General features: G+C 47.1%; 1 protein-coding gene across 1 annotated transcript in view; it reads left to right on the top strand.

The window, feature by feature from the left end:
* LOC148026509 (putative 6-phosphogluconolactonase 1) overlaps positions 1–15,100 on the top strand; it is a 212,048-nt gene that overhangs the window by 108,725 nt on the left and 88,223 nt on the right. The gene's annotated exons all lie outside the window — the stretch shown is intronic.

The following is a 15,100-nucleotide window of genomic DNA, read 5'->3' as shown; positions in this document are numbered from 1 at the left end:
GTACTATTTGTCTAGCTGTTTGGCACGACATTAAAAGAAGGGATGTAGTCTTTCTACATGTAACACAAAAGACGCACATCAACTGTTCTACTAACCTCTTGATTATCAAGGAATAGTAGAATTAGCAACTGTCTTCAGGCTTGATGTTACCATTCCCTTTCTGGACAATAATCAATCTGACCTATTTAGTAATCTTGAGGTAGCCAAAATGTCAGCTCGAAGAGAGTCAACATCTTTTTTGGACGTTGGCACAAGCCAACAAGCATAAGACAACAAGTCTACTAAGAAGTAAATAAGTACTTTAATTAAGACCTCTAAATCTATGGGTAACATTTATAACATGGCACTGAGAGGTATAAATGTACATATTACCATGAGAAATCCTCAATAAAAACCTTTGTAGTTTTGGCCCACCTAAGGGTGTTGCTTCGAACACTTGTTAAGAGTTAGTTGAGCTCCAATTTGGGTACCTCATACTTTGGACCACGTACTTTTTTTTATCATCAGACCATTTCTCCTCATCCACTTGTGTTAGTAGAGTGGTATCCCATTGTTGTCATATTTATAAGACCTCCATTTTTCTTTCCACCATTCCCTTTTTCCCCTCATTGAAGGTTCACTCATTCTCTCATTGTACATGCCACTCATTCATTTCATATAGATTCATTTGTATTTCCTCCTCCATTCTCCACTCTCCACATTCCTCTCTTTTTTTTTTCGTAAAGGGTAATTGTATTAATTACGAAAAAAATGGTACAAGTTTACATGATTACAAGATACACGATGGCTCTAAGCCATCGTGTGTAAATCTCTCTCTCTCTCTAAAGTACTAAACGACAAAAGAGTTACAAAAAGTCATGGCAAAGACGTAGAGGAAATTGCCATATGCCAGGGAAGTAAGTCCTCTCGAGGGAGCAAGTTAGAGTGCCGAATGAGATCTATCTACCAATGCAAGAGGCCTTTCAGCCTAGCAATATATCCCTGAACATTATAGGCTGAATAAAAAAGAAAAGCATTCCGAATGGTCCAATTGTTTCAACAGCCCCAGTATCTAAGAAAGTGAAACAAGATCTTCATATGCGGCTGAGCTGGTGTGGGGTATTTGGGCCGCGCAAAAACCCAGTCAAAAGGGCTTAGCGAGAAACCAACCACTGCTCGCCAAACCGCCAACAAGAGTGACCAGATTTTCTTAGCAAGAGGGCAAGAAATAAATCGATGACGGGCCGATTTCACACTGGTGGTGCAAAAGAAACAATTGCCGTTGGAGATTCGACGCTTGGAAAGGGCTGAAGCAAGAGGAAGACCACTGATCATCACCCTCCAAAGAAAGACCTTGCATTTGAAAGGTGTCTTGTTCAACCAGCCCTCCATCACAATTACCTTCCACCATGACTGAGATTTACGCAATCCCCATACAGTATTAGCTTTAGTAACCAGCCATTGATGATCTTTAATCAGAAGATGATACACCTGGTTAGCTGAGGCCTTTTCCAAATTCAGCCGGCCTGCAAGGTCCCAGTCCTACCAGGGACGATCAGAAGCAAGGGCAGGAAAGGGTTGTTTGCTTTGGAGCACCATCAAAAGCTGTCCCCATAAATCACGGTATCCACGAGGGATCTTGAAAAGCCTCCTGGCTGTACGAAACGATATCAACACATTGCGACGGGCAAGGTGGCATCTGCAATTGAAGTCAAGCCCAAACGTGCCACGTTAAATTTTGGTCTGAGCTCATGTTTGCCTTTCCAAGAAAGTAATCGCGAGGCTGCCAACAGTTCCAGTTGAAAAGAGTTAGTAGTTAAGCGGTCCTTTGTTGGATGCCATTGAGCCTTCTAGAGAACCAATTTCCAGGAACATACCAAATGAGCAAGCAGGGATGATGAAGGACTAGAAAACCGAGAGTCTACATTAAGAACATGCTACCAAGAGCTCCGAATTTGGGTATTACCATGCACAAGCCCGTGATCCTCAAGAAAATAACGGGCTATCAGGACCCACGGGTGATGATCCAAGCACATGGTACGAAAAAGAGACGAACGGAGTGCTAGCATATGAGTTTTGGCATCCAAAATAGCCCCACCACCCATGCGTCTGGGGGTACATGCATGCGACCAAGAGATCCATGAAATACCTGCATGTAAGGAGTCCTTATTCCATAACATGAAACGAATGCACTGAGTAAGAGCATTCAATGTAGTAGTAGTCCAAGGCAGCAATGGCAAGAAATATGTGAGCATTGGCAACATAATTGTCTGAGCCACTTTGAGGCGAATATGGAAGGGCCAAGCCAGTGACTTCCAATACAGAAACTTAGGTGTCAGTTTCTGTGAAATCCACTCTAGTAGTTGCTTCGGCCGAACATCAACACCCAAAGGGTACCCAAGATGCCTAACAATGAAACCACGGGGAACAACCATTCCTTGCCAGTCTAGTGACTGCAAATTTGTCTCCGTGCAACTGAGAATGGTTGATTTTAAAGCATTGATATGAAGACCAGAAGCATGACCAAGGAGAGTCCAAACATCTAATGCTTTGCGAAGATTATCCTTATCCGCATGCAAAATCATAAAGCTGTCATCACAGCCAAGGATAGACTAATGAAGTGCTATTCAAAAGGAAGAGACAATCCAGCCAATTGAGTAGAAGCTGCCATATGAGATAACATCGAAAGAACCGGATGAGTCGCAAGGGCAAAAGAAGTTTGGGAAACGGGGTTCATGCCTTCCTCATGGAAAGGACTTATCAAACTGCTTCCAAAAGTTCCTTCGCCGTCTATGTTGAAACATTGGCGACCAAATTCTTTGATGGGTTCTATGTATAAAATCTTTTCCAAAGTAATGGTGAGTTGGCTCCATAAGCATCTTCTTGCCATTGTACATCCTCTTCAATATGGTTTCATTAAGGGCCGAAATATTTTGCATAATGTCTTGAATGTGGAATTGGCTATTAACTATGCAAGGCACTCTAATCAAGAGGTGGTATTGATTCAATTGGACCTGGAAAAGGCTTTTGATTATTTAGACTGGTCCTTCATTGTAGAACTTATGTCTACTATGGGCTTTGGTACTCGGATGGCTCGTTTGATCTACACCATTAGTGTTGCGGATTCTTCGCGAGTTATGCTGAATGGTGGTGTTACCGAGTCTTTTGTCCTTGCATGCTCTATGAGATGCTGAAACATAGTCGTCAATGGTTTCACCAGACTGGTAGCAAAAATCTCAAAGAATTCATTGGTGAGACTATCCCAACTGGGACTTTTATCCTTGGGCAAGTGTAACAAAACATCCATAACCTCCGCCTCACAAATATCTGTCTCCAAAGTAGTTTGCATGTCATGTGGAACTTGATTGCGGACCAAATCATAGAAAACTGAGCGAGCATGAGTAGTTTGGTTAGAAGGTGAAGGAGTAGAACCAAGAAGGTCTAGAAAATAATTCCTACACATATTCACAATAGTTTGAGGATCATTGACCATTTGACCTTCTGCATCCTGGAGTCTAGTCATATTCTCTTGAGCGGGAGATGCATGAAGAGCACGAAAGAACTTATGAGTCTGACAAGCACTATCTTGCAAATTCTCCGTCAAATTTTGCAATTTGGCCTGTTGATAAGATTTTAACTAAAACTCTTTAAGAAGATCAGCCAAACGCATAGCCAATGGGAGCAGAAATACATCATCTGGAGTCTCCACCAGTAGAGAATGAACCAAAACCAGTAATTCCTCCGCTGCGTGTCGACGTCGTTGACAAAGAGAGGCATGATGGATCTCATACTACCGTACAACCCACTGCACATTAGAGAGCAATCCTTCAAAAGAAGCATTGCCCTCAGAAGGGAAGTCCAATAAAAATCTATCAATCAATTGCTGCATATAACCCTGAAAGATTGAATGCTTCAAATAAGACGAGTTGAAACGCAAAGGGAGTCTATCCAGAAATTGCTTAAAAGGTGCAATGGGTTGTGCAAGCATCTCAAGCTGTAGAGGAAAATGGTCCGACAAGGCGTATTGCTGCAATACTTTCATTTCCAGCATCTTAGGAAGAAAATCATCATCCTGCATGATGTACATGCGGTCCAACCGCGACCATGTAGATGTATATTGCGCAGAATGAAAAGAAAACCCTGTAGAAGAAGGGTGTAGCCATGACCAGAGATCTTGCTTAAGTACGGCAAGAGCAAACGCATTCCACACATGGCTTTCCGGGGTATCCATCACCGAATTCTCTGATGTGGACTGCGAAGGATGAACACACATATTAAAATCCCCCATCAAGAAGCCCTGTCTGCCAAGTGACAAGGAGGTCTGCAAAGTATTCCAAAGATCCTGGCGGGATAAAGGATCATTTGGAGCATAGAGCCCAAGTAACCATAAGATCTTTCCTTCAAATAAAACTTCAATCACCACAAAACGACCATGTACATCATTTTTGATAAGAAGAGGTTGATATTTCTCATGTACAATCATAAGCACACCATAATAATGCATGGCATGGGTCCCTGCATAAAACAAGCGAAAGCCATGACAATCCACAACTTTTCCTGCTTCGCCGTGACCCTTGTGCTCAACAGCACACAAGACATCCCACTGATTCTCATGCAATAAACTCCACATGGCATGCTGCTTATTGCGAGAACAAATGCCTCGCACATTCCACGTGGCTATCTTCATGTATATTCAAAAAGAAGATCAGGAACGAGGCAACGCTTGCCTCGATTTAACCTTTTCTGCTAGAATGTCAAGGACTCCCTCATCCAAAAAATTAGCCAACCCGGCAAAAACTTGGGGATGGAACAGGGATAACGTTGATCCCATGGGGTAATCACATGACCTCTAGTATCAAAAGCCAACTTAACAGGTGGGCCCTTCGGACCATCCGTGTATACTTTCCTAGTGGGCTGATTGCGAGGAACAGAAAAAACCATAGCATGAGAAGGGTGCTCTGACGACAACATGTCTTTCTTGCGCGTATAAGTACGCAAGGAATCTTGTGAAGCATTAGGCACAGTATCCGCCATGCCAGCATCAAACCTTTTACCTTTTTTGGCACGTACATCTACCCAATCATTGTCATGGGAATCCAAGCCCGAAACATGTTATTTGCCTTTATCCAAAACTTTAGGTGGCTGGGTCGCATCGTGCGACGGAGCATCAAGCACCATATCTTCCGTGGGAGGCAAAACATGCTCAGCATCTGAAGTCGGTTGCTTTGCTAGACATTCAGCCATAAAATGCCCCAATTTTTCACACGAAAAACAATGGCTTGCAAAGTTACCTCATTTCAGATGAAAGTGCAAAGGATGCATGCCAGAGCAGTTAAGAGGTAACCAAGCAAGCCTTTTCCGAGCAGTGTTCCATAACATACACAAACAGTTACGATTCGTGGCCCTTAGGCTCGGGGGGACCAAAACAGTACCCACAACGGCCATGGCATCCTTTAACAGTGGCCAATAGACAACTGGACAGTTTTCCACCTCAATCCACACCGGGCATTCATGTTGAAGCAAGCGCTGAAAATCTGCCATTGGGCTTCATGGCACATGGACCAAACGGCAATCAAAGAACAATGGCGGTTTAGTCAGCAGATCGGCACAATGCTTCTCGGATTTCAACAGCACCTCATAAAAGCCTGGAGGCCCAACAAAAATCTCTTCAACACACTCCCCTTGTAGTAGACTTTGCAGCCACTGGCAAATATAGGAAAGCACTGGAATCCTACCAGTGAAGAAGAGTATAATAGCACGTTCATAAAACACTGAGAATGAGCGCAAGACATTTTTCGGGTCCATAGTGGCTTCCAGAACATCTTCAGTTCCAGAGTCAGAAAACGCTTCATGATTATGTTGAACATAATCACCAAGCAGAGTGTTGGCAAACTCCAACAAATGCTCCCAATTAACATCTCGAGAATCCACAGAATCAGAAGCAACCTGCGCATAAGAACGTTCCTGATGATCCATTGTCTCTTCCGAAGTATGCTTGGTGCGTTTGCCCGCAGGCTGGAAGTCAGGACCAGGGGGCATCTCCTCCGTACAAGGAACCATATCCTCTGGTTCCTCTGTATAAGAATCCGGACCAAGGGCTGCCACCATTTGGTCGATAAAGGCCATATCCAGGCCAGCCATATTGTATCACCACTTGTGCAGCTCGGATGCTGAGCCAGGAGCTCACGGAAGACAGAAACAGCACAAGCCTCTCTCTCTCTCTCTGTGTATGTGTCTGCTGTATCACAGATCTCTGTCTGCTGTGTTAGAAATCTGCACCTTTGTATGCTTGTTTCTCACATTGCTGAGGCCGCCCCTCTGCTGTATCACAGAATTCTTTCTGTTGTGTCAGAAACTTGCATGACTGTGTGCTGTTCGCTCTTACTACAGGGGATTTGAAGGCCAGAACAGATAGGGGACTGATGGTCAATTCTGTAGTGCACCCGCCTCCTATTTATACTGCTCCCGCTAGCTGATTCACTCCCTCGCCTGTGGTAGATGCGATCACGGGGATGCTGGGACAGAGTGCGCGCAGGACAGAAAAAGGACGTCTGGAAGGCAAGGGCAGGATTCGACGGGTCTGGCAAGAAGACAGCTCGCGCCCACTCTCTCTCTCTCTCGCGTACCTGCTGTACACAGGGCCAGGTTCGTCGGGCAGGGAAGATGGCTCTCTCTCGCCCTCTCTGACTTGCGTTCCATCTGCACGCAGGGTCAGGTCCACATTTCTCTCTCTCTCTCTTCCTCTGCACACAACTATCATAGTACTAGAGCATAGGGTGCAGAGATGAATGGGCATATCGTGATAATGGCATCAGAAGATTGTGATAGTGGCACAAATGTAGTGGCCTCTCGGACCCTACTTTCTGTAAAGAAAGTGGTGGTCTCTGGACAAGGCTCAAATGGGTCAGGAAGAGGTGGCTGACCCTCCACAGTATAAAGACTAGCTACATACTCTTCCTATACAATGGTGGACGTAATAGGTGTGGTTGGGCAATGCTCTCTGAAAAGCCTTCAAGCCTCTCTAGAGTCCTGACTCAAGAATAACTGATATAGGTCTCGCTCTAGCTGGGCTAAGAATGTTCTCTTCTTCCACCATGTGAGGCGTCTAAAGAGTATTTGTGCCTGTCTGTGGGTAGTGGACCCCAGTGCTATCTCTCTCTGTAGTCGTGCTTTGCTCTCACGACACTCATCATCACACCGGCTGTTCCGAGGTGTCACCTTGGTGGAGGCTCTCTGTGTGGGTTGTGAGTGTGGGAAGGCTACACTTGCAACAATGTGTAGGGGGGAGAGAGAGAGAGAGAGAGAGAGCAAGGTGAGAGAGAGAGAGAAGAGAGAGAGAGAAACGACGCGATGGCGGATCTAGCTCCCTCGTGACCTAGCGACGTGCCTCGTGCCCTGCGTGCTGTGGGAGATCTCCCCTCGGACCTGCGTGGAGCTCGTTCTGCCCTAACATTCACGACAAGCCTTCCCTCGACATCTCGCTTGCTGAGCCTACTGAAGGGACGAGCCGTTAGTCGCCTGATAGTCGCTTGGACCTCACCTTCAGACAATCTCCTGCTGCACCACGTTGCAGACGCCCATCGATTTCGAACGCCCTGCTGGTCTCTGGTTCACCTGATCGAGCTCCTCTTGATCTGCATAGGCGCCACGTTGCAGGAAACCCTAATCTTGATCATCAACGAAAGGAACCACCATTTCAGCTCGATGAACCAAATTCTGATCCTGCCCATTTACTACTGTACTTTGTGCACTCTATGTGACTTTGCAGGCAGTCGTGTTGCTGCAGCCCTGCTGTAACCTGGATTTGCAGTTGTGCAGAATCTGCACACAGAGAGAGAGAGAGAGAGAGAGAGAGAGAGAGAGAGAGAGAGAGAGAGAGAGAGCGATGGTGGACCCGTGACCTAGCGACCAGGTCGTCGCATCTGCGCAGCCCCTGCACTCGTCGGTCGTTGCACCGGCCGTCCATCCCTGTGCCTGTCTGGACTTGTCTTTGCTGCGCTTGTCGCTGCAGCTGCCGCTCGTCAGTACCTGCGTTTGTGCCTGCGTCCGTCGAGCGTGGTGCGTCGTCAGTCCTTGCGCTCGCCTTCGTCCACAACCAGCGGCTGCCGCCTTCGTTCAACACGGAAGTCTGCCCACCTTCATCCACGCCTAGTATCGGCCTGTCTTCGCCCAGCCTTGACGTCTGCCTTGCCTGACACACGCGCCCCATCGCCTGTACCTGCAGTGCGTGACGTTTGACGATGCGCTTCACGCCTGACGTTTGCCTCGCCTCCCGCCTGACATCTGTCCCGCCTATCAATCGCTGCCCGTCGCAGGTACCTGCAGCGCCCTGCCACTTTGCACCGCTTGTGCCTGATCCCTTGGCGCCTGCCTCGTTGACTGCTCTGCGTTAGTGTGCAGGCCGGCCGCAGCCGCGTGTAAGCCTCACTTGTGGTTGACCCGTTGCCCGGCACCCAGGTTTATCTGCGCTTGTCGGTCCTGTTCTCCGTTGCAGTCCGGTTGTTGCATCCGAGTGGTGCACTGATTTTGCAGTCCGGCCTCTGATCAGAGAGAAGCATGGCTGGCCTGGATATGGCTTTTATTGAACAAACGGTAGCCGCTCTTGGTCCGGATTCTGATGCAGAGGAACCGGAGGATATGGTGCCATGTACAGAGGAGATGCTGCCTGCTCCTGACTTTCAGCCTGTGGGTAAATGCTCCAAGCATACGCCCGAAGAGATAATCTGTCATCAGGATCGTTCGTATGCTCAGGTGGCCTCTGATTCTGTGGATTCCCAGGAAATTGACTGGGAGCATTTGTTGAAGTTTGCCAATACGTTGCTTGGCGACTATGTCCAGTATAATCATGAAGCTTTTTTTGACGCGGGAACTGAAGAGGTTCTGGAGGCAACGGTGGATCCGAAAACGGTCCTGCGCTCTTTTTAAGTGTTTTATGACTGTGCAGTTATACTCTTCTTCATTGGCAAGATCCCAGTGCTTTCCCATATTCGCCAGTGGTTGAACCATTTACTGCAAGGGGAGTGTGTTGAGGAGATTTTTGTTGGACCTCGAGGCTTCTATGAGGTACTGCTGAACTCGGACAAGCATCGGACTGAGCTCCTATCCAAATTACCATTATTCTTATCGCCGCTTGGTCCATGTCGTGCCATGGCGCCCTATGGCAGACTTTCAGCGCCTGCTACAACGTGAATGCCCGGTGTGGGTTGAGGTGGAAAATTGCCCAGCTGTTTATTGGCCATTGTTAAAGGATGCCATGGCCGTAGTGGGAACGGTCCTGGTCCCCCCAAGCCTAAGGGCAATGAATAGAAACCGTTTGTGTATGTTATGGGACACTACCAGGAAGAGGCCTGCGTGGCTGCGCCTTAATTGCTCTGGCATGCATCCTTTACATTTTTGCTTGAAATGGGGTAACTTTGTGGGACACTGCTTTTCGTGTGGTAAATTGGGACACTTTATGGCCGAATGCCCAGAGAGGCAACCGTCTTCAGATAATGTGCATGTTGTGCCGCCCAGGGATGACATGGTGCTTGATGCTCCCTCACAGGAGGAAACCCAGCCACCCAGTGTTTTGGATAAAGGTAAACAACAGGTTTTGGGTTTGGATTCTCGTAACAGTGAATGGATAGAGGCACGTCCCAAAAAAGGTAAGAAGTTGGATGTTGCTTTGCCGGATTCTAGGCCTGCTGTGTCACAGGATTCAATGCGCACGTATATGCGTAGGAAAGAAATGTTCTCTTCGCAGCATGTTGCGTGTACTATGGCTCCTGCTCCCCGTAATCAGTCTATGAGGAAAGTATCTCGCCATAAGCAACATGCCATGTGGACTGTCTTGCATGGGAATCAGTGGGATGCCTTGTGTGTGGTGGAGCACAAGAGTCACGGTGATGCAGGAAAAGTGGTAGATTGCCATGGTTTTCGCTTATTTTATGCAGGGACACACGTTGTGTATTATTCTGGAGTGCTTATGATTGTCCATGAGAAATATCAGCCTATTCTTATTAAAAATGATGTGCAGGGCCGCTTTGTGGTAATTGAAATTTTATTTGAAGGAGAGATCTTATGGTTGCTGGGCCTCTATGCTCCGAATGACCCTTTATCTCGCCGGGATCTTTGGAAGACTTTGCAGAGCGCCATGTCATTTGGCAGAAGGGGTTTCTTGATGGGAGATTTCAATATGTGTGTTGACTCTTCCCAGTCCACTTCAGGGCATTCGGTGATGGATGCTCCGGAAAGTCGGGCGTGGAATGCCTTTGCTCTTGCGGCTCTTAAGCAAGATCTATGGTCTTGGTTACATCCGTCCTCTCCAGGGTTTACTTTTCATTCAGCGCAGTATGCATCTACGTGGTCGCGGTTGGACGGAATGTACATCATGTAGGATGATGACTTTCTTCTTGAGATGCTGGAAATGAAAGTATTGCAGCAATATGCATTGTCCGACCATTTCCCTCTCCAACTTGAGATACTGGCACAACCTATTGCACCCTTTATGCAGTTGTTGGATAGACTCTCTTTACGTTTCAACTCTTCTTATTTGAAGCATTCAATCTTTCAGGGCTATATGCAGCAATTGATTGAGAGATTTTTATTGGACTTTGCCTCTGAGGGCACAGTTTCTTTTGAACGACTGGTCTCTAATGTGCAACAGGTCGCTCGCCAGTATGGGATACATCATGCCTCTCTTTGTCAGCGGCGTCGCCATGCAGTGGAAGGCTTACTGGCTTTGGTTTGTTCGCTTCTGGTGGATACCCTAGATGATGATTTTCTATTATCACTGGCACAGCGTTTGGCCGATCTTATCAAAGAATTTCAGTTGAAATCCTATCAGCGGGCCAAATTACACAATTTGACTGACAATTTGCAAGATAATGCTTGCCAGACTCATAAGTTCTTTCGCGCCTTGCATGCTTCTCCTGCTTGAGAAAATATGACTAGACTTCAGGATTCAAAAGGTCGCATGGTTACTGATCCACACACCATTGTTGATATGTGCAGGAATTATTTTCGGGATCTTCTTGGTTCTTCTTCGTCGCCTTCTGACCAGGTTACGTATGCATGTTCAGTTTTCTATGATCTGGTCCGCCATCAGCTTCCACTTGATATGAGAGCTACCTTGGAGGCAGATATTTGTGAGGAGGAGGTTATGGATGTTTTGTTACATCTGCCCAAGGATAAAAGCCCTGGCTAGGATGGCCTCACCAATGAATTCTTTGAGTGCTCGGCTACCCAACTGGTGAAGCCATTGGTGGCTATGTTTCAGCAAGTTTGGGAAACAGGGGTCATGCCTTCCTCATGGAAAGAAGGCCTTATCAAATTGCTTCCAAAGGTTCCTTCGCCGTCAATGTTGCAACATTGGAGACCAATTTCATTGATGGGTTCGATGTATAAAATCTTTTCCAAAGTCCTGGCGAATAGGCTCCACAAGCACCTTCCAGCTATTGTGCATCCTCTTCAATATGGTTTCATTAAGGGACGCAACATTCTGGATAATATCTTAAATGTGCAAATGGCCATTGACTATGCAAGGCACTCCTAGTTGGATGTGGAAAAGGCCTCTGACTATTTAGATTGGTCTTTCATTGTTGAACTTATGTCCGCTATGGGTTTTGGTGCGCGGATGTCCCGATTGATCTACACCATTAGTGCTGAGGCTTCTTCGCGTCTTATGCTCAATGGTGGGTTACAGAGCCATTTGTCCTTGCGCGCTCGGTGAGACAGGGTTGCCCTTTGAGTCCTCTCTTCTTTGCCCTGGTGACTCACCTGGTTCTTTCAATGTTATCTTCAATGGCAGCTTTTGATCAGCTGGCCGGATTGTCTCTTCCTTTGGGGCAGCACTTCATTAGCCAATCTTTGGCTGATGATAGCTTTATGATTTTGTGTGCAGACAAGGACAACATTCGCAAGGCATTGGATGTTTGGACACTCTTTGGTCATGCTTCGGGTCTTCGCATCAATGCCTTCAAATCAGCCATTCTCAGCTACACGGGGTCGGATTTATAGTCATTGGGTTGGCAGGGTCAGGTTGTTCCCCGTGGCTCCATTGTCAGGCATCTTGGGTACCCGTTGGGTGTTGATGTTCGGCCAAAGCAGCTATACTGGAGTGGATTTCACAGAAACTGGCAGCTAAGTTTATGTATTGGAAGTCGCAAGCGTGGCCCTTTCATGTCCGCCTTAAAGTGGCGCAAATAATTATGCTGCCAATGCTCACATATTTCTTGCCATTGCTGCCCTCGACTCCTACTACTTTGAAGGCTCTCATTCGCCCTATTCGTTTCATGTTATGGAAAAAGGATTCATTGCACGCAGGTATTTCGTGGATTTCGTGGTCACATACATGTACCCCCAAACGCTTGGGTGGTGGGGCTATTTTGGATGTTGAAACTCATATGCTGGCCCTTCGTTGGTCACTTTTTCGCACTATGTGCATGGATCATCACCCGCCGACCATTATAGCCCGTTATTTTCTGGAGGACAGCGGGCTTCGACATGGCAATACACAAATTCGGGGCTCCTGGTGGCATGTCCTTAATGCAGACTCTCGGTTTTCCAGCCTCGCCTCCTCTCTATTATTGCATTTGGTCGGCTCCTGGAAAGCGGTGCTCCAAAAGGCGAGTTGGCATCCAGCGGCAGACCGCTTGCATGCTAACTCCTTTCAACTGGAATTGTTGGCAGTCTCAAGATTACTTCGTGGGAAGACAAACATGAGCTTCGGGGGTGTCTTCAGTTGTGGACGCCACCCTTGCTAGTTGTAATGTCTTCGCATTGTTTCGTACGGCCAGGAGACTTTTCAGAATCCCGCGTGGCTACCATGACTTATGGGAGTAGCTTTTGTTGGTACTTCAGGACAGGCAACCTTTTCCTGCCCTTGCGGTGGATCGCCCTTGGTAGGACTGGGACCTTGCAGGCCGGTTGAGTCTGGAAAAGGCCTCTGCTAATCAGGTGTATCATGATGAAAGATCATCAATGGCTAGCTGTTAAAGCTAATTCTGTATGGGGTTTGCAGAAATCTCAGTCATGGTGGAAGGCAACGGTGATGGAGGGCTGGTTGAATAAGACACCGTTCAAATCCAAGGTCTTTCTTTGGCGGGTGATGATTGGCGATCTTCCTCTTGCCTCGGCCCTTTCCAAGCGTCGAATCTTGAATGGTAATTTTTTCTTCTGTACCACTACTGTGAAATCGGCCCGGCATCGATTTATTTCTTGCCCGCTGGCCAAGAGGATTTGGTCGCTCTTGTCACAAGTTTGGCGTACAGTGGTGGGGTCCTCGCTCACCCCTTTCGATTGGGTTTTTGTGCGACCAAAATATCCCACACCGCCACAGTTGCATATGAAGATCTTGTTTCACTTCTTCAGATTCTGGGGATGCTGGCACAATTGGACCACTCGAAATGCCTTTCTTTTTGATTCCGCCTCTAATGTACCGAAACACATTGCTCGGCTTAAAGGTCTCTTGCATTGGCAGATAGATCTCCTTCGGCACTCGGACTTGCTCCCTCGGGAGGACTTGCTTTCCTGGCATATGGCAATTTCCGTTGGGTCTTTGCCATCAATTGTGTAACTTTTGTGTGGCTTAGTACTGGGATCTTACACGTTGGCTTAGAGCCCTTGTATATCTTATAATCATGAAAACTTATACTCTTTTTTCGTAATTAATATAATTACCTTTTACGAAAAGAGAGAGAGAGAGAGAGAGAGAGAGAGAGAGAGAGAGAGAGAGAGAGAGAGAGAGAGAGAGAGAGAGACTCTGGAAAAGGCCTCTACTAATCAGGTGTATCATCTTCTTATTAAAGATCACCAATGGCTGTGTGTGAAAGCTAATTCTGTTTGGGGGCTGCGGAAATCAACGTCATGGTGGCAGGCAACGCTGATGGAGGGATGGCAGAATAGGGCACCTTTCAAATGCAAGGTCTTTCTGTGGCGGGTAATGATTGGTGGTCTTCCTCTTGCCTCGGCCCTTTCCAAGCGTCGAATCTCGAATGACAGTTGTTTCTTCTGCACCACTACGGCGGAATCGGCCCGACATCGTTTTCTTTCTTGCTCGCTCGCCAAGAATATCTGGTCTCTCTTGTCCCAAATCTGGCGTACAGTGGTGGGGTCCTCACTGACTCCTTTCGATTGGGTTTTTGTGCGCCCAAAGTATCCCACGCCGCCACTGTTACATATGAAGATCTTATTTCCCTTTTTCAGATACTGGGGATGCTGGCACATTTGGACCACTCGAAATGCTTTTCTCTTTGATTCGGCCTCTAATGTACCGCGACATATTGCAAGGCTTAAAGGGCTCTTGCATTGGCAGCTAGATCTCATCAGGCACTCTGACTTGCTCCCTCGGGAGGATTTGCATTCCTGGCATTTGGCAATTGCCTCTGGGTCTTTGCCATGATTGGTGTAGCCTTTTTAGTATACTAGTCCGGGGATTTCCCACACGTTGGCCTATGGCCCTCGTGTCTCTTGTACCCGTGTAATCATGTAATCTTGTATTTTTTTCGTAATTAATACAATTACCTTTTACGAAAAAGAGAGAGAGAGAGAGAGAGAGAGAGAGAGAGAGAGAGAGAGAGAGAGAGAGAGAGAGAGAGAGAGAGAGAGAGAGAGAGAGAGAGAGAGAGAGAGGCCTTCGTGTCTCTGCCTCCCGTGCTCTTCAATCGGCCTCTGACCGGCATACGTACTGATACAAGATGGCGGGCTTGGATCTAGTTTTTATAGACCAAACGGTGGCAGCTCTTGGTTTGGATTCTGATACGGAGGAACCAGAGGATATGGTTCCGTGCACAGAGGAGATGCCGCCTACTTCTGACCTCCAGTCTGCGGGCAAACGTACTAAGCATACCTCGGTTGACACAATGGATCATCAGGATCGTTCCTCAGCAGGTCGTACTGGTTCAATTGGACCTGGAAAAGGCTTTTGATCATCTGGACTGGTCTTGCATTGCAAAACTTATGTCTACCATGGGCTTTGGTGCTCGGATGTCTCGTCTGATCTACACTATCAGTGATGCAGCGTCTTCACGCATCATGCTGAATGGAGGCATTACCAAGCCAATTGTCCTTGCCCACTCTGTCAGACAGGGGTGCCCTTTGAGTCCCCTCTTCTTTGCCCTTGCGACTCATCCAATTCTTTCGA

This window comes from Lygodium microphyllum, chromosome 13, assembly GCF_053477565.2.
Source record: "Lygodium microphyllum isolate KBCC chromosome 13, Lygodium_microphyllum_v1.1.10, whole genome shotgun sequence".
Lineage (NCBI taxonomy): Eukaryota > Viridiplantae > Streptophyta > Polypodiopsida > Schizaeales > Lygodiaceae > Lygodium > Lygodium microphyllum.
The sequence above is the reverse complement of the archived record's forward strand: the minus strand, read 5'-3'. Positions and strand labels throughout refer to the sequence as shown.